General features: G+C 43.1%; 1 protein-coding gene across 12 annotated transcripts in view; it reads left to right on the forward strand.

Moving 5' to 3' along the window:
- The first annotated feature begins 17,594 nt into the window (after positions 1–17,594).
- Positions 17,595–24,925, forward strand: part of LOC112206052 (ribosomal protein S6 kinase beta-1) — a 107,322-nt gene continuing 99,991 nt past the window's right edge. For 10 of the 12 annotated variants that reach the window (XR_010153016.1, XR_010153014.1, XR_010153012.1 and 7 more), the window contains exon 1: positions 17,595–17,683. The gene's annotated coding sequence lies outside the window, so the exon portion shown is untranslated. The remainder of the gene's footprint in view (positions 17,684–24,925) is intronic. The other 2 variants (XR_010153013.1, XR_010153011.1) reach the window with 1 other exon arrangement.

Raw genomic sequence — 24,925 nt, forward strand, 5'->3', positions numbered from 1 at the left:
TCTCATTAAATATATGTCCTTTAAAAAAAAAAAAGAAAGAAAGAAACCGCACAGCTTATCTTCATTTTGGTACTCCAATCTCAGTATCATTTTTTAAATTGCTTCAGCAGTGGGAAGAGATTCCCAGGGAGATATTGTGATATTCGCCAGCCAAAGCTTTATTACTAAGATTCCTGTTGAGGGAAAATTCAGATAGAGGAAAAGGCTCATATTTATTGTAAGAAAGTTTAAGGGTAGTTGCCAAAAAAAAAAAAAAAAATCCCAAACTCAGTGCAAAATTACTGTTGCAGTATTTTTCCATTCTTATATCTGTAATAATAAGCAAAATGATCAATGAGCCACATTTCAACCCTTAAAATAAGTATACTTACCAATTACTCAAAGAAGCTCACAGTAATCTCCAGGCTATCTTGAACAACCAACCTGCTAAAGATGCCACAGGTGCCTCAACACTGAAGGAATCAGGTCTATGCCAGCTCAGCTACTTCCTAAAGTTAAACCTTGGAATACACACACATGGAGTTTCTCTACAGCTTTAGGATGCACAGTGGTTGTTATTGTTGCTAGACAAGTCCTTGAAGATTATCCTCTGACTCAAAGCTTTAAAGAAAAATCTTACTGGAAAGGAATTCTTTGGTGAGATGTAGATCAGCATGGCACGCTGTAGGCAACATTTAGGAAAGAAGGCTGATTTCTTCTCTCTCATTCCAAATGCCTTTGTGATACCTGCTTGGGCATTGCCCAGGGATTCCAGCGGTCAGAGGTTCTGTAGGATGGTTTTTCTTTTTTTTTAAATCCTGCCTCAGGTTTATTTGTACAAATAGCACAGGAGGACACCAGCCCCACACATATAGCAGCCCAGGGGTCACACCAGTCCTTCTGTTCTCAGATTGACAGAGACCTCTACTCTGAAGGCTTCGTGGGGGCCTGGACACCTTTGGAAGCCTGAGCTAGAACTGAAGCTGGAGCTGCAGACTGGGCCTTGGTTTGATCCTTGGCCTTTGGCCGGCAGAACCTGAAGGATGACATTTCTAGCAGAGCTCCAGGGAAGTCTTGCTGGACAGGGCATCTCCTCTGCCCCACCCTTGCTCCTCGAGTCCAGGCTCTTTGCATGGAGGCCCAGTGAACATGGCTGGAGCTCTGAACTTATGTGCTGGTGGACAAAGGTCAGTGACAATCACAGGACACTCCTCTTAACCTATGCGTGTAACTTACCAGTGGCTCTTTGGAAATATGGCCTCACCTCTGCTGTCTAGTTCACAGTGACTTGAATGCTTGGGTGTCAGGTTTGGACAGGGTCCCCTGAATGCCTGGGTGTCAGGTTAGGACAGGGTCCCATTTCAGGAGCTAGCAAATGGAAGAAAGCAGGAGGGCAAGGCAGCAGGCAGGTGATAATGTAGACTGTGGCCAGATGGAGTAGGTTCCAACCTTGGACCACCATTCATCTGCTGTGTGAACAGAGGGTGGACACCTTTAAGTGGTAGGGGACTCTGGCTGGGCACAGTGGCTCACGCCTATAATCCCAGCACTTCAGGAGGCCAAGGCGGGTGGATTGCCTGAGGTCAGGAGTTTGAGACCAGCCTGGCCAACATGGCAAAACCCCATCTCTACTAAAAATACTAAAATTAGCTGGGCATGGTGACGGGTACCTGTAATCCCAGCTACTCAGGTGGCTGACTCTGCATCTGTGGCTGGGGTGGGTGAGGCTTTGTTTGGTATTTTTATTGCCTATTTTTCTTTTTTTATGCTCAAAGCTACTCCTGGGCAAGTTCCCTGACTCTTGAATCTTTTTCAAAATTTAGCTCTTCTGTAATATTTAAACTTAGCTAAGTTGGCCACTATGCAAGCCTCCTGGATTTCCTTCCTTCAAGATATTATAGCATGACTCTTTTGCTAAATTTGTATTCTCATGCAATATTAGCATGAGGAAAATTTATAACATTTTAAAAAGTGAATATAGCTACTGATAATGAATGTTAAGCTACATTGACATTCATTTTGGAATTAGTGATCACCTACTAAGTTGAACTACATGAAATTTCTGTGGTGTAAATCTAGTCGGTTGAGTACGGGTGACTTCATATGGTTGAACCTACAGGTGACCCTGGATCACTCCTCCACTCCTCATTTTGTAATCCAAGAAAAGGAGGCTCAGGATGTGAAGTAACTTACTCATGGTCACATAAATTATTAGGCGTTGACTTAGAAACATATAACGTATTTTCTTAACTAAGGGAGTGAAAAATTCTTATTACTACTCCATTTACGAATTGCCTTGGCTATTCTTGCATGTAAATAGATATACATATATATACACACACACACACACATATATATGTGCATATATATATATATATATATATATTTTTTTTTTTTTTTTTGAGACAGAGTTTCGCTATTATTGCCCAGGCTGGAGTGCAATGGCTTGATCTCAGCTCACCGCAACCTCTGCCTCCCGGGTTCAAGTGATCCTTCTGCCTCAGCCTCCAAAGTAGCTGGGATTACAGGCATGTGCCACCATGCGCAGCTAATTTTTGTATTTTTAGTAGAGACAGGGTTTCTTCATGTTGGTCAGGCTGGTCTCAAACTCCCAACCTCAGGTGATCCGCATGCCTCAGCCTCCCAAAGTGCTGGGATTACAGGTGTGAGCCACTGTGCCTGGCCTCTTGCATGTAAATATTTTGAGATACAAATTGAATAATTTCATTTTACTTGAGGGATAATTTATGGGAAAGTAACATCTTTGTAATAGTGAGTCTTGATACCCAAGGATGCAATGTATTTAAGTCTTCTATCATGCCCTTCAGTGGTGTTTTGAATATTTCTTCATGGAAAGCTTAGGACATTTTTAATTTTTTTGTTTCAGATTCAGGGGTCAATTTTTCCTTTATTTTGAATTAATTATGCATACATATGAACAATTGTTTTCTGAAGTTACTTTCACAGGGAAGACCTTTACTGAATTTTCTTAATGTTGTTTTTCAAGGTACTGGCTTATGTTTCCAAGAAACAAATAAAGATAATTTTACTTTGTTTTTAATGTTTATGCTTCTTGTTGTATTCCCTTCTCTAATTTAATGTGCCTGATAACTTTTGAAAGTAAGAATAGAGACACAGGAAAGAGGCCAGAAGGTTGGAATAAGGGCTAAAAAAAGAAACTTATTGCCACCAAAATAAAGACGAATCCAGGTTAATCCTCTCTGGTATTGACTTGTGAGAAAAGATGGACATCGGCATGTAGGACCTTAGAACGACAGGAAGAATGAAGAAAAGAGCCTCAGAGCACAGCCTGGTGATATCATAGAAAACATGTATTTAAGGCATTTCATCTCTCAGTGACGACTTGCTTCAGGTCCTTGCACATGCATATATGGAGAGAAGGGTGTCAAAGCACAATCTCATGTTTGCTCTGATTTTTCTCTCTATGAATTGTTTTTAATTTCCTTTTTTCAGAGACCAACAGATTTGTAGAAAATGAGGCAAGATTATTTACAGAACATTAGCTTCTGTATATAATGTTTATATTTATATTATGACATTTTGTTGACATGGCCAAAACGATTTTACCTTTAGGTAAATAGAAGAACTGCTTGATCGAAAAGATGCCCACTTTTCAAGAGCACAGTTGAAGGGAACAGTTGAAGGTGATAACCACAATAACATAATGGTAGGAAGAACAGAAATTGCTGTGTGCTTGCTTTATGCCAAGCATTGAGCACAGCTTTGAAATGGTTACATCTCATTTAATCCCCACAATAATAATGACTGTTTTATAGATGAGGAAACTAGAGTTTACAGAAGGGAAATTACTCAAATCTACAGTTTATAACTGGTTTTTATTTTCACAGCCAGGTCTGTAGGACTTTAAAGCCCCAGCCTAGGCACTACTTTTGTCCTAAAGATGTGCATTTATTGTCTATGATATGTAAGAGACCATAAATATTGGTCTCAATACAAATTAATTTTCAAAGATCTATCAACAAAAGTAAGCTTGGTAAAAGATGATTTTAAACAGAACATTCAGTAAAGATTAAACAAGACGCATAATCCAATCAAAGAAAATGTGTTAAGTCCTCACAGGGGCATTTTCTACAGATTTACACATAGCTTTTCCATGTTGAAAAGGAAACTATATAATTCTTGTTTAGCTTCCTCCATCTAAAATGACACAACGTACCAAATAACTTAAATTAATGGTTAGATTTGGTTAATTATCAAGGCTTCCTCTTTGAAAATCATAAATTTATTTTACTTTTTTTTTCTTTTTTTTTGAGGCGGAGTTTTGCTCTTGTTGCCCAGGCTGGAATGCAGTGGCGTGATCTCGGCTCACTGCAACCTCCGCCTTCTGGATTGAAGTGATTCTTCTGCCTCAGCCTTCCGAGTAGTGGGGATTACAGGCACCCACCACCACACCCAGCTAATTTTTGTATTTTTAGTAGAAACAGGGTTTTACCAGGTTGGCCAGGCTGGTCTTGAACTCCTGACCTCAGGTGATCCACCTGCCTCGGCCTCCCAAAGTGCTGGGATTACAGGTGTGAGCCACCGCACCTGTCTAAAAATCATAAATTTAACTTGGATATGGAATTAATTTGGCCCTCTCTTTATTTCAGTGAAAGACGTATGAAAAATTGCCCCCTTATCAACACAAAGGGTATCTCCTGACCATTATTTCCAGGTATGCACAGTCTCCTAACTATGCCTACAGAAATCATTCTGAACTCCATCCATTTCCCAGGGAGAAAACAGAAGCGCCTTGGGCAGAGTGAAAAAGAAACCACCTGGAGAGGAGGCCCTGCAACATGAACCCATCTTTAGGCCCAAGGGCATTCTGACATCTGAAATCAAAGTCATGATTGCCTCCATTTCTAGAAAATGTTCCAGAAATATTTCCAGGAAATATAATTATTAAAGCACAGGCTTTGTTGTCTTTAGGCTTGGAAAGGTCTTTGAAAGTTATTTGGATTAAATCATTAGAAATTTACTAACACTGATGTCAAGTTAATGGTTAAAAACAAAGCTTTGTCCACCCCCAGGCCCAGGAGAAATGTGTACATATGTTCACCAAGAGACGTGTACAAGTATTTTCACACCAATATTATGAGCCAAAAACTCAAAACAACCCAAATGTTCACCTAAAGTGGAATAAACACAGTATTGTGGCGTTCCTATAACGAACTACTACTACGCAACGAGCACAAATAAACTCTAACTCTCAATAATGTGACCGGATCTCACAAACATTGTATTGGAATACGGAGGCCAGACCCAAAAGAGGATGTTCTACATGGGTGAAATTTATAGAAAATTCAAAAACAGGCAAAGCTGATACATGGTATTAGACAGGGCAATGATTATCCTCAGTGTAGAGGGAGACAGTGACTAGAATGATGCATGAGGGAGGTTCTGGGTTTCTGGGAATGTTCTGTTACCGTTCGTGTTAGGAGGAGGGGTGCAAAGGGTAGTGACGAGGCCCACCCTCTGGACCCTGCAGCATGAGAGAGAGCCTTGATCCTGATGGCAGAAACCGTCCCCCGAGCCCAGGGCCACCCATAGGACAGACACCACAAAGCCACATTCTGAGGCCAGTCTCAGCCATTCTTGCTGCCCTCCAACTCTGTCCCAGCCAAAGATGAACCTCCAGGGGTGGGGAAGGATGGACAGACAGCATCCAATGCATTCTGAGAGCCTCTGCACCTGGGTGGATGAATCTTTGTGTCCAGGGCTGGCTGTCAGCAGATCCAGGCTTTCATTCCTAGAAGTGGTTAGTTTCCAAGATTTTCAGAAAATAATGTCTAATTATAAAATTTTAAAAATATATAGAAGAGTTTTTGGCCAGGTATGGTGGCTCATGCCTGTAATCCCAACACTTTGGGAGGCCGAGGTGAGTGCATCACCTGAGGTCAGGAGTTCGAGACCAGCCTGACCAACATGGAGAAACCCCGTCTCTGCTAAAAAATACAAAATTAGTTGTGCGTGGTGGCACATGCCTGTAATCCCAGTTACTCAGGAGGCTGAGGCAGGAGAATCACTTGAACCTGGGAGGCGGAAGTTGCAGTGAGCCGAGATCATGCCATTGCACTCCACCCTGGGCAACAAGAGTGAAACTCTGTCTAAAAAAAAAAAATATATATATATATATACACACACACACACACACATATATATAGAGAGAGAGAGAGGAGTTTTATAATAGCAATACAAAATGAAACCATCATGTATTTCACAGATAAATTTAAAAACTGAATTAAAAAGTATATCAAATCCCATATTTTTTCAGTTTGCTGTTCTGAAATAAAGTAATAATGTGAGGTTTAAGTAATGTCAATTATTTTCACAACTATAATACCATTCAGTGTTTATCCTGTGCTCTGTACTCTCTTTATAATTAAGGATCTATACAGATCATTACAAAACACTTGAGTGGGCTAAAACCATTAGGGTCCATTCTGGAACTATCGTTTTCAATTTGCTCTCCCAACTTGCATAGTCTTATGTGTTCAGCATTTCTTATTAACCCTGTATTTTTGTCCACTCATTTTTCACTTCTTAAATTTCACTCTATCTTACTGATAATATTTCAGGCTTCTTCTGAGAAAACTAGAGGCTGGGCATGGGGGGCTTATGCCTGTAATCCCAGCACTTTGGGAGGCCAAGGCGAGCGGATCACTTGCATCCAGAAGTTCAAGACCAGCCTGGGCAACATGATGAAACCCCATCTCTACAAAAAATACAAAAAATTAGCTGGGCATGGTGGCACACTCCTGTAGTCCCAGCTACTCGGGTGGATCACTTGAGTGCAGAAGGTCAAGGCTGCAATGAGCCATAATCGCACCACTGCACTCTAGACTGGGTGCCAGAGTAAGACCTTGTCTCAAAAAAAAAAAAAAAAAAGAAAAGAAAAAAAGAAAAAAAAAACTAAATTGGAAATTGCTCAGTTTACTCCCTTATAACTGCTATAGTATGGATGTTTTTATGCAACAAGAGAGCTAAGAAATCCTTCTAACAATTTCCTGAAGTAGATCACAAATATCTTACTACTCTACAAAATTTTTATTATTTCTTATACTTAATGATATCGTTATTGATATATCATTTCAAGGCAAGTAGTAACAGTTGTCACTGGAGAAGTTGTTTATATAAGAAGTGAAATAATCTGTTAAACCTCACTTTAAGTGTGCCAGTTTTGATGCTAGGACTAAGGCAATGTGTTTCCAAGTGTAGATCTGTGCCAGTTGTATCAGAATCAAGGATGCTTATTAAAAATGCAAACTCTCACATCTGTAATCCCAGCACTTTGGGAGGCCGAGGTGGGTGGATCACCTGAGGTCAGGAGTTCGAGACCAGCCTGAACATGGAGAAACCCTGTCTCTACTAAAAATACAAAATTGGCTGGGTGTGGTGGCACATGCCTGTAATCCCAACTACTCGGGAGGCTGAGGCAGGAGAATTGCTTGGACCTGGGAGGCAGAGGTTGCAGTGAGCCGAGATCACGCCATTGCACTCCAGCCCGGGCAACAAGAGCAAAACTTCATCTCAAAAAAAAAAAAAAAAAAAAAAAAGCAAACTCTCTTGGGCCCTTTCTCAAATGTGCAAACCATAATTCTGTGCCATGGCCTGGGACCTGCATTTTGACATGTCTCAAGTGATTTTCTTTCACACTGAAGTTTGAGAACCCTTGATTTAAGATTTCTACCATTAGCTACTACAAGGAGAAGAGGAAAATAATTGTTGATTTTAGCCAAAAAGAACAAACATGTCTTTTTAATGTGAGTCACTTACTCCTTGAAAATGGCTTAGAAATCCAGAAGACCTGGCCTCTACTCCTCACTCTGATTTAATGTGTGAACTTAAGAGTCTCATACATGTATTCTTTCTTTCTTTCTTTCTTTCTTTCTTTCTTTCTTTCTTTCTTTCTTTTCTTTCTTTCTTTCTTTCTTTTTTTTTTTGAGATGGAGTTTCACTCTTGTTGCCCAAGCTGGAGTGCAATGGCAATGGCACAATCTCTGCTCACCGCAACCTCCGCCTCCCGGGTTCAAGCGATTCTCCTGCTTCAGCCTCCCAAGTAGCTGGGATTACAGGCATGCACCACCATGCCTGGCTAATTTTGTACTCTTAGTAGAGACAAGGTTTCTCCATGTTGGTCACCCTGGTCTCGAACTCCTAACCTCAGGTGATCCACCCACCTCGGCCTCCCAAAGTGCTGGGATTACAGGTGTGAGCCACCGCACCCAGCCCAGACATTTATTTTTTCTAGGCTCTGCTTTCTCTGATCTGAAATAAGGTGGTTGGGATTTTATTAATCTATCAAGTACAAACATTTTCTTTCTTCCCTTGAGTCCACTTCCAGGCAGCAACAGGACTTGATTCTGCAGCAGATCCTGTCCTCATGAAAAGTGCTGGCTGAGAGCCCGGTGGCTCATGCCTATAATCCCAGCACTTTGGGAGGCCAAGGCAGGAGGATTGCTTAAGCCCAGGAATTGGAGTCCCAGCTACTCGGGAGGCTGAGGCAGTGAGCTGAGATTGTGCCAGTGTACTCTAGCTTGGCGACAGAGTAAGACTCTGTCTGAAAAACAAAACAAAACAAGAAAAACGAGAAACTCTTGGGAGCTTTATGGCCTTGCCCATCACCTAAGAAACCAAAATACTTACCCTGGCCATCTGAGGGCAAGCTTAGAGCCCCCTACTACTACCACAGCCGGTGCTCTCTTGAGAGCACCACCTCCTGGCTGGAGGCCAACCAACTCAGGTCATTACAGCAACTCATGACAGAACAACTCTGATCCCAGGAAGCAGAAGACAACACCTAATTCCACTGCCTGCAACAACTTGGCTAACCAGAGGTCTGGAGTGTGTCCACCTGACAACATCACTGCTAGCATAACAAGCATTCAGGAAAGCCAGCACACTAAACATATCTACAACCAGAGACTCTTCATAGAGTCTACTTCACTTCCATGCCACCTCCACCAGAGCAGGTGCTGGTACCCCTGGCTGGGACACCAGGAGATGGATCACATCACAGGACTCTTTGCAGACATCCCCCAGCACCTGCCCAGAGCCCGACAGCCCCGTTGGGTGGCTAGACCCAGAAGAGCAATAATAATCACTGCAGTTCAGCTCTCAGGAAGCCCCATCCTTAGGGGAAGGGGGAGAGCACCATCTGAAACGATCACCCTGTGGGACAAAAGAATCTGAACAGCAGGACTTGAAAGATCACAACAGCTTCCCAGCAATGGATCCAAACCAAGAAGAAATCTCTGAATTGCCAGATAAAAGTCTACACATTGGGTACAATGTATACTGTTTGGGTGACGGGTGCACTAAAATCTTAGTAATAACCACTAAAGAATTTATCAATGTAACAAAAAACCACCTGTTCCCCCAAAACTATTGAAATAAAAAATTCAAAAAAAAGAAAATCTGTTCTCCAGCTACAACAGAAGAAAATTACCAGTTAAGTAAGTGAATTTGGTGAAATTCACAAATATGTGGAAATTAAACGACATAGTCCTAAGTTATCAATGGGTCAAAAAAAAGCACAAAGAAAATTCAAAATATGTTGAGATTACTTAACGTGAAGATGCAACGTACCAAAAAGTAGGGGATTCTGTGAAAGAGTGCTTAGAGGAAAACAGGTATCAGTCAATGTCTATAGTAAAAAAGGAAGAAATATATCAACAGCCTAATATTTGTTAAAAATATTTAGAAGCAAATGAACTACCTGCACAACCTGAGGCAAAGAGTGTATCTGTTGGGGGAAACAATATACATGCTGAAAAGCCTAAGTGGAAAGACTAGGGAATTAAATGTTATGAGATTAGGGCTTTGAAAAACATCCACCAATTCCTGGGAATTTACAGTTTCATGTCAATATTCAGGATGATGTATATAGTCTTACAACAGACCTAGAAGGTGAAGGGGTTCATCAACACTAGACTTGCCTTACAAAAAATGCCAAAGGGATTTCTTTAAGTTGAAAAGATAGGATGCTAATAAAAAACAAAAAGATATAAAAATATATATCTCACTGTTAAAGGTAAGTATGTAGACACAAACAGGATAATGGAATGCTATGTGATAGTGGTATGTAAATAATTTTAAGCAGAATGTAAACATTAGAAGGCAAAAAGCATTGAGAATATCTGAGGCCACAAAAATTTGTTAATGGATATACAATATATAAAAAATGAAATTCTGATCTAATTAACATAACGTGTGGAGGAAATAAAAGTACAGAGTATTTGTTGTTTGTTGGTTTGTTTGTTTGTTTTGAGTTGGAGTCTCACTCTGTCGCCCAGGCTGGAGTGGAGTGGCATGATCTCAGCTCACCGCAACCTCCACCTCCCAGGTTTAAGCAATTCTCCTGCCTCAGCCTCCCAAGTAGCTGGGGTTACAGGCGTGTGCCACCACACCCAGATAATTTTTGCATTTTTAGTAGAGACGTGGTTTCACTATGTTGGTCAGGCTGGTCTCAAACTCCTGACCTCAGGTGATCCACCCGCCTCAGCCTCCCAAAGTGCTGGGATTATAGGCATGAGCCACCACATCTGACCAAGTATAGAGTGTTTGTATGTGATTAAAGTTAAGTGGTTGTCCACTGAAAACTGATGACTATGAAGTATAAGAACTTTTATGCAAGCCTCATGGTAACCATAAAGAAAAACTTTTGGCTGGGCACAGTGGCTCATGCCTGTAATCCCAGCACATTGGGAGGCTGAGGCAGGTGGACCACGAGGTCAGGAGTTCAAGACCAGCCTGGCCAAGATGGTGAAACCCTGTCTCTACTAAAAATACAAAAATTAACTGGGCGTGGTGGCGGGCACCTGAATTCCCAGCTACTCAGGAGGCTGAGGCAGAGAATTGCTTGAACCCAGGAGGCAGATGTTGCAGTGAGCCGAGATCGTACCACTGCACTCCAGCCTGGGTGACAGAGCGAGACTCTGTCTCAAAGAAAAAAAAAAAGAGAGAGAGAGAAAAAGAAAAACTTTCACTAGATACATAAAAGAAAGAGAAATTGATCTATATAATCACTAAAAACAAAAAATCAAATCACAAAGGAAGATAGAAAGCAGAAAGTGAGGAACAAAAAAAAATTGCTGAACAGAACATCATTAACCAAGTGGCAATAGTAAGTCTTAAGTATAATTACTTTACATGCAAATAGATCAAATGCATCAATCCAAAGATACAGATTGTCCAAAAGGATAGAAAACCAAGATCCAACGATATGTTGTCAACAACACTCACCTTAGACTTAGTAGAAGGAAATAAATAAAAAGATTAGAGTAAAAATAAATAAAGCAGAAATGAAGTTGTATACTTTAAATACACATAAGGTTTGTCAACTATATCTCAATAAAGCTGTAAAAAGAAAATGAAAAAATGGTGCAAAATTTTATCCGTGCAAGAAGAATAAGTCCCAGAGATCTATTATACAACATAGGTCCTACAGTAAATTTTACAGTACTTTATACTTAAAAAACTTGGGGCTGGGTGTGGTGGCTCATGCCTGTAATCCCAGCACTTTGGGAGGCTGAGGCAGGCAGAACATGAGGTCAAGAGATTGAGACCATCCTAGCCGACATGGTGAAACTCCGTCTCTACTAAAGATACAAAAAATTAGCTGGGTGTGGTGGCACATGCCTGAGTAGTCCCAGCTACTCAGGAGGCAGAGGCAGGGAAATCACTTGAACCCAGGAGGCGGAGGTTGCAGTGAGCTGAGTGCGCACCACTGCACTCTAGCCTCGCAACAGAGCAAGACTCTGTCTAAAAAAAAAAAAAAAACACAAAACACAAAACAAAACAAGACAAAACAAAACTTGCCTAGAGGTGTATTTTGTGTTGTGTTTTTATCACATAAAATATAAATAAGAGCACTAGGGAAAATTTTGGAGTTATTGGATATGTTTACAGAATAGACTGTGTTTATGGTTTTACAGATACATACTTATCTCCAAAACTATCCAACTTACATATTAAATATTTACTGCTTTTTATAAGTCAATCATTCTTCCATAAACTCATTTTGTAAAAGGCAGATAAATAATAGAAGGAAAAATAGAAACAAAGAACAGGTGCAATGAATAGAAAACAAATATGGTTGATATTAATCCAGTTATGCCAATAACTAATCAATGGTCTAAATTCATCTATTAAAAGACAGATGTAGAGTGAATCAAAAAACAAAATGCAACTATATGTCATCTTCAAGAAACACTCTTTAAATATAAATACACATATAGTTTAAAAGTAAAGGTATACGGAAACATATACTATACTAAGACTAATTTTAAAAAAGCTTGTTTTGAGACAGAGGGGACTTTAGAACAAGGAAATTCATCAGGGACAAACAGGAACATTTGTTAATTTTAAAAGGGTCAATTTTTCAATCAGTGATATCAATGCACATGTATATGCCTCAATGTATATGCCCAATGACAGAGCATCAAAACACAAGGCAAAAACTGACAGAACTGCAAAGAGAACTAGATACACCCAGTATTTTAGTTGAAGATTTTAATACCTTCTATCAGTAATAGACAGACATGGCAGACAGAAAAATCAGGACTGCCCTAGTTGAACTCCCCCAGCATAATTAATCAACTGAATATAATAGATATCTATAGAATACTTCCACCCAGCAACAGAATAAGGGAACGTCTACCAGGATACACCACATTCCAGGCCATAACATATACATTGAACAATGCAAAAAAAATAGAAATCACAAAACATATGTTCTATGTTTTCATACCCAATGGAATCAAACTAGAAATCAGTAACAGAAAGATCTGGAAAATCCCAAGATACTTGGAGATTTAAAGTATATGCTTGTAAGTAAAATATGGGTCAAAGAAGACAACACAAGATAAAATAAAATTAAAAATAGTGTGAGGGTCTCTCATAGGGGGGCATATTGTGATGGTAAGACAGAAATCAGTGGCATCCTTGAAACGGTTGCTGGGAACTGAACTGCACCATCAGCAGAGAGGGCATAGTAGGTCCATTGGTGGCTGAACTATTAGAGGAGATACTGCGAGTGAGGTGCAGCTGCAGATTTGAGGCAGACTCACCAAATGGTGAGGGAAGAGCAGCAAATGAGTCATAACCAGGGTCTGACTGTAAGGTGGCAGGATGTCAGCAAAGGCATGACTGGTGAGCTAAAAGGCTGGCTACTGGGTGGTGTCTGAAATGACCCTGTGATAAAAACTGTCCATGACCTGAGAGCCAAGTAATTGGTGAATAGGCCTGGAGAAGACACAATTATGTGAGGAACTTTGGGAAACCTGGGACAGCAAAAGCCACGGCACACTGAGGCTTGGAAAAATGGTTCCATGGGGATGTAAAAGGAGTTGAAAGGTCTGGGTGGTAGTAGGCTTGGAGTTGCTGCATTGTGAGCAATGGCAGGCTAGAATGGGACAGGACCGAGAGGACTCAGAACTAAGCAGTAAGGTCTAAACACACTGTGTGTGCTGGAGGTGATGTCATAGGCACAAAAACTTGATCTTGGAGGTGGCCCAATCAACCATTTTGGGTCCTATCCATCTCTAATGGCTGCGAAGCACAACTGAGATGCCAAGTGTCTCTAGGAGGCACAGGCTGCAGAAACAGTGATAAGGGTGGCCTAAGGGTTAAACTCAATGTGGCCTGAGGAGGGTGAAGAGCCTGAAGCCGACTGGTTGTAGATTTTGTCTGCCTTCCTTACTCTAAATATAGCCTCACAATTTGGACTCGGCGGGGAAAGTGTGGGAGCAGGGTGAGGGATAAAAGACTACCACACATTGAATACAGTATAGACTCTTCGGGTGATGGGTGCACCAAAATCTCAGAAATCACCACTAAAGAACTTATTCATGTAACCAAACACCACCTGTTCCCCAAAAACCTACTAAAAATTTTAAAAAGTAACAATAGCTTAACAGTGTTGAAAAGAATATAAGAATACAATAGTTCTTTCCTGATACAATTACATTTTCAATTTTATTAATTTAAGGGAGTATATTTGGGAATTCAGAAAGGTCAAGGGATGAGTACTCTTTAGATTTTTTAAAGGAAACATCAATTAGAATCATTTTGTTTTGCCATAAATAATGTCATATGCTGTTTAGTACACTGGAAATTTTTCTTCTATTATGTGACAAAAATCAAAGATGTATTCCAAAAACTAATTTTCTCAACATCAAAATTTATAATATGAGTAAATTATAATTTTAAAATTTTCCCTTAGAAATTCATGCATTCACAATGTTGATCTCCAGAACAAGGATTGAATACATTAGTCAGACATCAGTTTCTTGATGTTTTGAATAATATAGTCTGGCAATTTCTTCTGTTTCTTAGCCTTCTGTATATAATACATGGATATTGTCCATATTATTGAAATGCAAATTTATTGAAAGGATACTAGCATGTCCACTGAGATTTATAGTGTATCAGTTTTGGAAAAATCCCATCTCATTATATGAAACTGTACTGAAATAAGAGCAAAACATTGGCAAACCATATAGCTTCAAGTAATTAGTGACTTGTTCAGGTCTGCCCCTTAAATTTTTCTGTTTTTGGAAGAAATCAATGAGTACAGACTGTTGAACTTGGATACTCCACATTTAAAGAATGCCATTTTAAATTCCATTCTTCCTGTAAAACTAACGTTTTACATCCAAAAAAATAAGTAAATATAGCCCCACAATTTGATGGAAATGGCAGGCTGTTGTATCATGTGGGATGATGGCTCATTCCCATTGAGTTGTGTGGTTAGTTGTCAATATGAGGGCCCATTGAACCTCTCCCTCTTTGTTATCAGGCAGAAGGACATTATCCACATAGTGCCACAAGTGGACATCAGGTGGCAGTCAGAGCGTAGCTAGATCTAGTCATTGCAACCTTGAGCCAGCAGAGGATTGTTGAGGTAGTCAATCAGATGCCTCCTAACGGTGTACTGTCAGCCTTCAAATCTGAAGGTGAACTGCACCTGATCTTCTTCACAAATAGACACAATAGAACATGTTTGCCAGGTCAGTAACAAAACCAAGAGGGAGAAGCATTCTGAACTTCTTCCAAGACAATGACAATGCTGGGTAAGGGGACTCTAAAAGGAAGTACAGCCTTGTTGAGGTTGCGGTTTTTAGCAATGAGCCTTCATTCCTTTCCCTGGCCTTGAGAAAGGGCCATTGGTGAGTTAAAAGGTGAGATGGTGGGTTTCAGAACACAAGCTCTATTAACTGGGCAGACCCCCTCTGTGCCTTGCTTGGGTGATATTATGAGGTACTGACCACCTGGAGGAGTCTGGGGAGCTGTAAAAGTTCCCAGTAGGCATGACCTACTTCCGTGCAAAGAACTTGGTGGGGTGAGACCCTCAGTTGGGGAACTGAAGTGCCAGAATGTCCAGGCCAATGATAGGAAACGGTCACTGAGAAATGGGCAGGAGAAACACTGGTGCTCAAGGGAGAAGGATGAGTCCTACCTTAACAGTGAGCATGACAGGCATCCTAAGGGCTCATCTTCCTCTCAGTCCATCAATGGGCACAGGAAGGCTGGTGCACTGCATGGGCAAAGCAGAGATAAGAATGACCCATTATCCAGTGTGTAATAAGACTATACACGTCTACAGGTTTGACCACCAGACTTGGATGTGATAATCTGATTGACACAGGAAAAAAAGCATTTGGCTAAATCCATCATATGATTAAAACCCTAACCAAACTAGAAATTGAAGAGTACTTCCACAATCTGGTCAAGTGCATCTAAGAAAACCTACGATAAACATCCTCAACTAAGTTAGTGGGTAAAGAATGTTTACTCCATAAGATTGGAAACAATACATAAATAATCACTTTGACCACTTTCATCAACATTCTACTGGAGGATTTTGCTCAAGAAATAATGCTAGGAAAAAAATCAGCCAATGGCTCTTCAAAACACTTAACGTGGAAAGGACACCCTATTCACTAAGTGGTTCTGGGAATAGTGGCTGACCATATGCTTAAGAATGAAACTGGACCCCTCTCACTCACCTGTACAAAAATTAACTCAAGATAGATTAAAGGCCTAAATGTAAGACCTAAAACTATAAAGATCCTAGGAGAAAACCTAGGAAAACTCTTCCAGACACGGGAATGCTCATACATTGTTGGTGGGTATGTCAATTAGTTCAACTTCTATGGAAAAAGTAGGGAGGTATCTCAAAGAACTAAAAGTACAACTACCTTTCGACCCAGCAATCCCACTACTGGGTATCTACCCAAAGGGAAAGAAATCATTATATAAAAAGGCACTGCACTCCCATGTTTATCGCAGCATAATTTACAACAGCAAGGTCATGGAACCAAGGTAAGTATCCACCAACGGTTCATTAAATAAAGAAAATGTGGTGCATATACACCACAAAGTACTAGGCAGTCATAAAAAAGAACAAAATCATGTCCTTTGCAGCAATACAGATGCAGCTGAAGGTCATTATCCTACGTGAATGCAGAAACAGCCAAATACTGCATGTTCTCATGAAGATGGAGAGAATACACTGTGGGGACTCAAAAAGTTGGGGGGAAGAGTTGAAAACGTACCTACTGGGTACAACCTCCAATATTTGGGTGATGGGTATGCTAGAAGCACACCCCCCCCCCCATTGTGCATGTGATATACATATAACAAACAAGCACGTGTACCTTCTGAATCTAAAATAAAATAGAAAAATAAAAAAGCCATAGAAAAACATCCCGGGAATCCAGGGAGCAGCGGCTACTGCCTCCACTGCTCACTGCAGCCCGCAGGTTCCACGCCGGCAGCTCCTGCCTGCGGGCAGTGGAGCTGCGGAGAATGGTGGGATGGGTCTAGGTGCCAGGGCCAGAGCCCAGGAGGGGCGCTGGGTGGGGGTCTGGCCGGCTTCTGCCTTGCACCGGAGCAGGGGTGCCTGGTGAAACAGGCAACCTGATGCTCTCTGGGCCCTGCCCACGTTCCACTTCCATCCACTCTCCTTTGCATCTTTCTGTGCCTGGGGCCCCCATAGGAAGCGGTCACATCCAGACTCACCAGGCCTGAGATGCTGGAGGATGGAGAAGCGCTTGCCACGGGAAAAATCCTCCAGGAACACGTGAACAAAACTTCGCCTGCACCTGGGACATCCTTCTGTACGGCTGGCCTACGAGGCAAGTGTTCTGCACACGCTCCTTGGCTAACTCCAGTGCAGAGGAGCACATGAGCCCAACCTCCACGGCAGGTGCAGATCTTTGCCTCCCTTTTATAATGTCTGTATTCAAACGACATATCCTGGAAGCCTCTTTCTGATAGGATGAGAGCAGACTCTGTACTACAACACAGATTGGATAAGTCTCCAACTCCGATTAGTGAAGATTATCCAGTCAGAGATGGAGACTATTATCCAATAAAAGTTGTCAAAAAAAGTTCCTTCTCACCCAATCAGAACCAAGCTTACAAGTACAGCGGTTGCATACAGCCATGATAAAAGGGAGGCGAAGGCCCATTCCGCCATTTTCTTTTCGTGGAGGTTGGGCTCGCGTGCTTCTCTGCGCTGTGGTCATCATGGACCGGAAGCGTGTGTGGCGCGCCTGCCTTGAGGCCAGCATCAGGGAAGGGTGTCCCAGGTGCAGAGGAAGCGTCCTTCACGTGTTCCTGGAGGACTTTCGGCTCGCAAGCGCTTCTCCATTCTCCCAATGTCTCGGGCCTGGTGAGTCTGGATGTGAGCGCATCCCACGGGGCCCAAGGCACAGAGAGAGAGAGAGGAACGGGGTGGAGGGAGGGAAGCGTGTGCAGGGGCCAGGAGCGCCAGGCTGCTCGGGCTTCCCGGCCCCCGCAGCCCGCCAGGAGCTGTGGCCCCGCTTGGGCCAAGGCAGAGGCCCGCCCTCCTGCTGCTGGCGCTGTCACCTCTCTGTGGTCCTGCCTTCTGGGTCCCTGAGGGCCTTCTGTCATCTGGAACTGGAAATAAGTTAGTGAAGCGAAGTTTTGTGAATATTTATTGGCCTTTGCGTCTGTGTCTTCATTTTCAGTGCTGGCTTTTCTGTTGGGTCATTTGTGTTCTTACGTTGATTTGAAGAATTTAAAAAGGTATTCTATAAATTAATCCTTTACGGGGTCATTTCTAGTGCAGATAGTTGTTTCTTAGTCTGGTCATTGTACCTTAATTTTATTTAACATTTCTTTCTTGCTGTACAGTATATTTACATATACTGTAAATCGTATGTTTTTCTCCTATTTTTCTGCAAATAGGATATTTTACATGAGCTATTTTTGGATGTTAACCAATCCTGACTTTTTTAGTATATCCCACTTGGTATCCATGTGTTACATTTTCATATGTGGTTTAATTCGTATGTTTTTTTTTTGAATATTTGTATTTCTGTTAATGAGAGAGAGGGCCTATATTTTTTTTTCTAATGTCCTGTTCAGATTGTGGTGCCAACGTAATGCTGGCTTCACAAAACAAACTGAAAAATATTTCCTGTATTTCTTCTCTTTAGAAGAGTCTGAGAAATTTAGGTGTTTTCTTCCTTAAATATTTGGAATATTTCTTTAGTCTAGGTATGGAATTTTCCATGTGGAACAGTATTTTTGTTGGCTGGTTTGACTTCTAATAATTCAAATCCTTTGGTATATGTAGGAGTTTTCTTGTTTTATGTTATTTCTGTGCCCATTTTACTAAGTTTATTTTTATTTTTATTTTTATTTTTGGGGGGACAGAATCTCGCTCTGTCTCCCAGGCTAGAGTGTGCAGTGGCACGATCTCGGCTCACTGCAGCTTCCGCCTCCCGGATTTCTCCAGCCTCAGCCTCCTGAGTAGCTGGGATTACAGGTGCGTGCCATCACGCACCGCTAATTTTTGTGTTTCTAGTACACATGGGGTTTCACTATGTTGGCCAGGCTGATCTCGAACTCCTGACCTCGTGACCCACCTGCCTCAGCCTCCCAAAGTGCTGGGATTACAGGTGTGAGCCACCGTGCCCGCCTGTATTTTTTAGTAGAGATGGGGTTTCGGCATGTTGGTCAGGCTGGTCTCAAACTCCTGGCCTCAGGTGATCCACCCACCTCAACCTCCCATAGTGCTGGGATTACAGTCGTGAGTCACCGTGTTCGGCCTAGGAAGTTTATTTTTCAATGTAATGTTATTTGAATCTCTGTTGTCAAACTTCTAGTCCTAAGTATTTCACAGAACCCTCCTAGTGTCTTAATAATACACTGCTCTATAGAGCAGGCTTCTCTTTTGGTTCCTGATAGTGATCTTTTGTGTCTTTTCTCTTTGCCTTAATTAGTTTCACTAGTGGTTTATTAAGTATATTAATATTTATAAACCAACTTTTTTTTTTTTTTTGAGAAGGAGTCTTGCTCTGTTGCCCAGGCTGGAGTGCAGTGGTGGGGTCTCGGCTCACTGCAAGCTCCACCTCCTGGGTTCACACCATTCTCCTGCCTCAGCCTCCTGAGTAGCTGGGACTGCAGGTGTCCGCCACCACACCCGGCTAATTTTTTGTATTTTTAGTAGACACGGGGTTTCACCGTGTTAGCCAGGATGGTCTCTATCTCCTGACCTCATGATCTGCCCGCCTCAGCCTCCCAAAGTGCTGGGATTACAGGTGTGAGCCACCGCGCCCGGCCTTATAAGCCAACTTTTATCCTTGATTTGTTTCTGTTGCATTTTTTTCCCTATTTCATTGATGTCTGCTCTTCATTACTTTAATTCTGCATTCTTTCATTTTGACTGTTTTTAATTCTTCAGAAGGAGATTTAAGTGATTGATTGTCAATGTCTTTTTCTATTCTAACACATTCCCTTAAGGCTGTAAATTTCTCTCTAAGCAGGGATTTATCTGACAGCCCACATTTTCCGTCAGATGTTTCCAAACCCTGTGTCCGCCGCCGCATTGACCTCCCAGTGTCTCCACCCTGTATCGCCTACAGCCATACCAGGCCTTGTGTGTCTCCATCCTCGTGCCTGAAGCCTGTATCTTCTCACCAGTATCACCATCCCGTAATGACTGAAGCCCATGTCTGCCCTTGTGTATTGTCACCTGGTCTGTCCTCTGCCTGCACTTTATGCCTCTCCATTTCTTGCTCCTGCAGCCCCTGCCAGCCCTGTGAGTCTCTATCCTGTGTGCTTGCAGCACATTGCTTGCCTTGAATGTTGTCGTCTCCTTAGCCTTCAGGCAGTAGCAGTCCTCCAGTGCCTCGATCCCTGTGTTTGCAGCCCATTCCGATGTTTTTGTCTGTCTGTCCCCTGAGCTTCTGCCCATGCCAGCTTATGTATGCTACATTCTCTGTCCCCCTAATCCATGTCCACAGTCAGTGTTTTCATCCATGCTTTTTGGGCCATGTCTGCACTCGTGTGTCTCCTTCCCCTGTGCCTTCAGCCCATTTCTTTCCTTTTTCTGGATCATTTCTCCCAGGAGACTATGCCCCAAACTCCTATCCCCAGTGTTTGTACCTGCAGCCAGTCTCTTTCGTTGGATATCTCCGTCTGTTGTTACTGCAGCAGAGGCCTGCCATTGAGTGTGCCTGCTTCCCATGCCTGTCTTCCTGTGTCTCCAGCCCTTGTCCATGCAGCCCACATTAGGACTCTTGTGACTCCACCCTTCAGCCTACAGCCACATCTCCCTTCAAGTGTCTTTATCTCTGTGCCCTCTGCCCACGCCAACCTTCACCTACTCCTCTGTCCTGCACCTGTACCCATGTCTGTCCCTGGTGTGCCTCTCTGCCATGCAGCTGTAGCCAGCGAGCTCCCTTTTTGTCTGGATCCCCTGTGACTGTAGCCCAGGTCTTCTCTCCTGTGACTACAACCCGTGTCTGCCCTTGAATGTCCCCATCCTCTGTGCTTGTCACCCGTTGGCCAGGCCTAGCATGTTTCCACTCTGTGCCTACACCCATGTCTGCCTCCAGGGTCTCCACTCATGGTGCCACAGTTTGGTTCCCGGTCCCTATCCTCCTGGGGTGGATTCTGGCATTGTGTTGGGAGGGAGAAGGTGACCCATGAAAGGGAAGCCTGGAATGATGTAATGGGCAAGGAGGCTGCCATTCAGCAGGCTGCACAGTGGCAGAGAAGACATGGCCAGTCAGAATCCTCCCTGCATCGGGGCACTCACGTGGGTCTGTGCCTGGTGTGGGGAGTAAGGGGAAGCTGGAGCAGGAGGTTTGGAGCCACCTGGCCCGCTTGGGCCTGAGACCCTCCCAACTACAGGGGCTCCGTCACTTCCCCGGTGGTCCTGCCTCCTGGGATCCTGCCCTGCAGTGTTTCTGCAGGGATCCTCTCACCTGGAACTTGCAGTGGTGGGTTTCATGTGAGGTAGAGTTTAGCAAATGTTTATTGGCTTCTGTGCCTTACTTTTCTTCATATGCTTTGCTCATTTTGTGTGTGTTTTTGTAGGGTCCTTTTTTAATATTGATTTGAAGGATTTATCTTAAATCTGCAAATTGATCCTTTATTGGCTCATTTTTGTCATGGATACTTGTTCTCTAGTTTGATCATTATTTTCTACTGGTTTCATACTAGTATATAGTAATCTGGTTGATAACAATAATGTATCCAGTAAGTTATTAATTGTAACAGTTTTGGGGTTTTCAGGGATTGTCTAGGCATGTAGTAGTGTCATATACACATAATGACAATTTTTTTGGTTTAAAAATTAATCCTAATGCCTTTTTATTTCTTACTGTATTGTTTCTCCACTACAATGCTGAGTAAAGAGTGATAGCAGGCATCCTCGTCTGGTCCTGCACTGGGGGAAAAAGCTTCCCATAATTCTCTATTAATTATGTTTTTGTTATTGGCTAGTATTAGACTTCATCAGATATCAGATTTCATCAAATTAAGGAAGTTGCTTTTTTTTTTTTTTTTTTTTGAGATGGAGTCTCACTCTTGTCACCCAGGCTGGAGTGCAATGGCTCGATCTCAGCTCACTGCAACCTCCACCTCCCAGGTTCAAGTGATTCTCCTGCCTCAGCTTCCTGAGTAACTGGGATTACAGGCACCTACCACCATGCCTGGCTAATTTCTGTATTTTTAGTAGAGACGGGGTTTCACCACGTTGGCCAGGCAGGTCTTGAATTCCTGACCTCAGGTGATCCCCCCGCCTCTGCCTCCCAAAGTACTGGATTACAAGTGTGAGCCACCATGCCTGGCTGGAAGTTGCCTTCTTTTTTTTATTATTTTTAATTTTTTTGAGACAGAGTTTCACTCTTGTTATCCAGGCTGGAGTGCAATGGCACGACCTTGGCTCACCGCAACCTCCGCCTCCCGGGTTCAAGCGATTCTCTTGCCTCAGCCCCCCGAGTAGCTGGGATTACAGGCATGTGCCACCACGCTCGGCTAATTTTGTATTTTTAGTAGAGATGGGGTTTCTCCATGTTGGTCAGGCTGGTCTCGAACTCCCGACCTCAGGTGAACTGCCTGCCTCGGCCTCCCAAAGTGCTGGGATTACAGGTGTGAGCCATCGCGCCTGGCCAGTCCTCTTTTTATATTTTACTCAAGTTTTTTTGTGTGTTTGTGGTTCAGTTTTAAATTTTATTAAATGCTTTAAAAAACTTTTCAGCTAAATGATCTTACTATTTTCTCCTGTATTTTTCTGCTAATGGGATGACTTACACAATTCATTTTGAATGTTAAGGACCTTGCATTTTGGTGTATATTCCATTTAGTATTGATCTACTGTATTTTCATAGGTGACTTCATTCATATAATATTTTGCTTAGAATATTTGTAGCTCTGTTTTATTTATTTATTTTTGAGACAGAGTCTCGCTCTGTCGCCCAGGCTGGAGTGCAGTGGTGCGATCTGGGCCCACTGCAAGCTCCACCTCCTGGGTTCACGCCATTCTCCTGCCTCAGCCTCCCAAGTAGCTGGGACTACAGGCGCCCGCCACCATGCCTGGCTAAGTTTTTTTTTTGTATTTTTAGTAGAAACAGGTTTTCACGTGTTAACCAGGATGGTCTCGATCTCCTGACCTCGTGATCCGCCCACCTCGGCCTCCCAAAGTGCTGGAATTACAGGCATGAGCCACCACGCCCGGCCCCAGCTCTGTTTATTAAAAAGGAGATACATACTGTTTATGAAAGAGGTGACATAATTTTGTTTATTTGTGTCCCATAATGTGTCCTGGTCCAATTGTGTCCTCAATGTAATGCCAGCTACACAAAAAAATTCTAAAATGTTATCTTTATTTTCATTTTAATGTTTTTCTTTGTATGGACTATTCTATAATTATGAGCTGGGAATTTTTCATTGTTCAGTTGTTTTTCTGATTTTTGGTAGACTGGACATTTTCCTGTGTTTCCTGACCATTTGCATCTCCTCTCCTGCTCTGTGCACTATCACCCTGCTCCAGCTGCTTCCCGGAGCCTCCCTCCTTCCTCTCCACCTGCCCGCGTCCTCCTTGTCCTTCAGTTTCTTCCTAAGGGCCCATGGGCTTTCTTTGGTTTTTACGTTCCTCTCACTCCACCTTTGACAGTTGCTGGGCTTCCCATCCCCTGGGAGGTTTCAGAGGATGGGGCAGACAGAGGAGTGCAGTTGCCATGCAGTGCAATATGGGCCGTAATGTTCATCCTCCACGGCCTGTATTGAGGACTTGCTGTGTGCCAAGAATCTGCTCTAAGAATGTAACTGTGCTCCCTCACTTCATGCTCATAACCACCTGTGAGATGGGCAATGTTCTCATCCACTTTTACACAGAGAACACAGAGGCACACAGAGGAGTTTCATAAATTGCTACCAAGGCCTTCCGCTGGTGTGCAGCAGGGTCAAGATTCAAACCCAGGCTGTCTGGCCCTGGGGTTCAGCCTCTCAAGTGCTCTGCTAGATGTTGGACAGGACAAACGAGACACAGAGAATGAACACCACCTGACTTGGGCTGGGGAAGTCAGGGATGGCTTCCTGGAGGAGGTGACACCTCAGTGGAACCTTGAAGGAGGAGCAGGAGGAGCTGACCAGGCAATGAATAAGTATGTCCAGGAAAAAGGAAAGGCCTGAGTGATGCTGGGAGGCTGGAGAGCTGGCCTTGGGTGTGTGGCGGAGGGGGGCAGGAGATCAGGACCAAGGGTTTGGCCAAGGCCAGATCTAGAAGACTCGGGCCATCCCATAGTTGATACCTTATCCCAGGGCCAGGCAGGCCTTCCACTGCTCTGTGCGCACTGGTGGGCAGTGCCTCATGGGATGCTAGGAGCCTAGACCCCAGCCACCCACGTGGGCTCCTGAGACCCGAGGTGCAGGCACGGGGCTGGGAGGGGTTGCAGCTGATTTACATTCAACAGATTGAGGGGAAAACTGCAGGTGCCTCGCTGTGCAGATGGAACCCACCGCCAGATGGACCCCGGAGACAGCCTAGATTCACAGCCTTTCCTTTCCCTGCTGCTCTGTCCCCACACCCCAGGCGGGGAGCAAATCTTTTCTCTGATCATCTTTTATGCTCACCACCCATATCCCAGACATGTACCCGACCAGGGGCTCAAATACCTACAGTTTCTGAGCGAGCTGGATAAGGCAGTGACCAGAGGCTGCCTCGACACAGGATGAAATTGCCCAGTGCTCTGGCACCACGAGTCGGAACCCAGCCAGAACTGTGACCTGGCAGTGGCAGAAGCTGTCTGGTGCTGCCAAATCAGCTGTGGCCAATTGTTCGTTGACCCCCTCTGGGACCTTGGCTGAGCCACTTCCCCTCAGCTGTAAAATGAAGAACACTGTCTTTCCTATTAGATATCCCTCAAAAACACAAAAGTGCTTTGAACCTGCCAGACTCCCTCTTGAAGAGTCACAAGAAAAGGCTCTGAGAAGTCCTGCAGTTAAAAAAATTTTTTGACTTCCTTTAACCCAACATTTTTCAAGCTAATTGACCACAGAGCTCTTTCTTGGTGCAACACCTGTTAACCGGCCAAGTGTGTGAGGAGGCACAAGTAGAGAGCTCTGAGAATCACCCTCCTTGGCTGCTCTCTGGTCT

This window comes from Pan troglodytes, chromosome 19, assembly GCF_028858775.2.
Source record: "Pan troglodytes isolate AG18354 chromosome 19, NHGRI_mPanTro3-v2.0_pri, whole genome shotgun sequence".
Lineage (NCBI taxonomy): Eukaryota > Metazoa > Chordata > Mammalia > Primates > Hominidae > Pan > Pan troglodytes.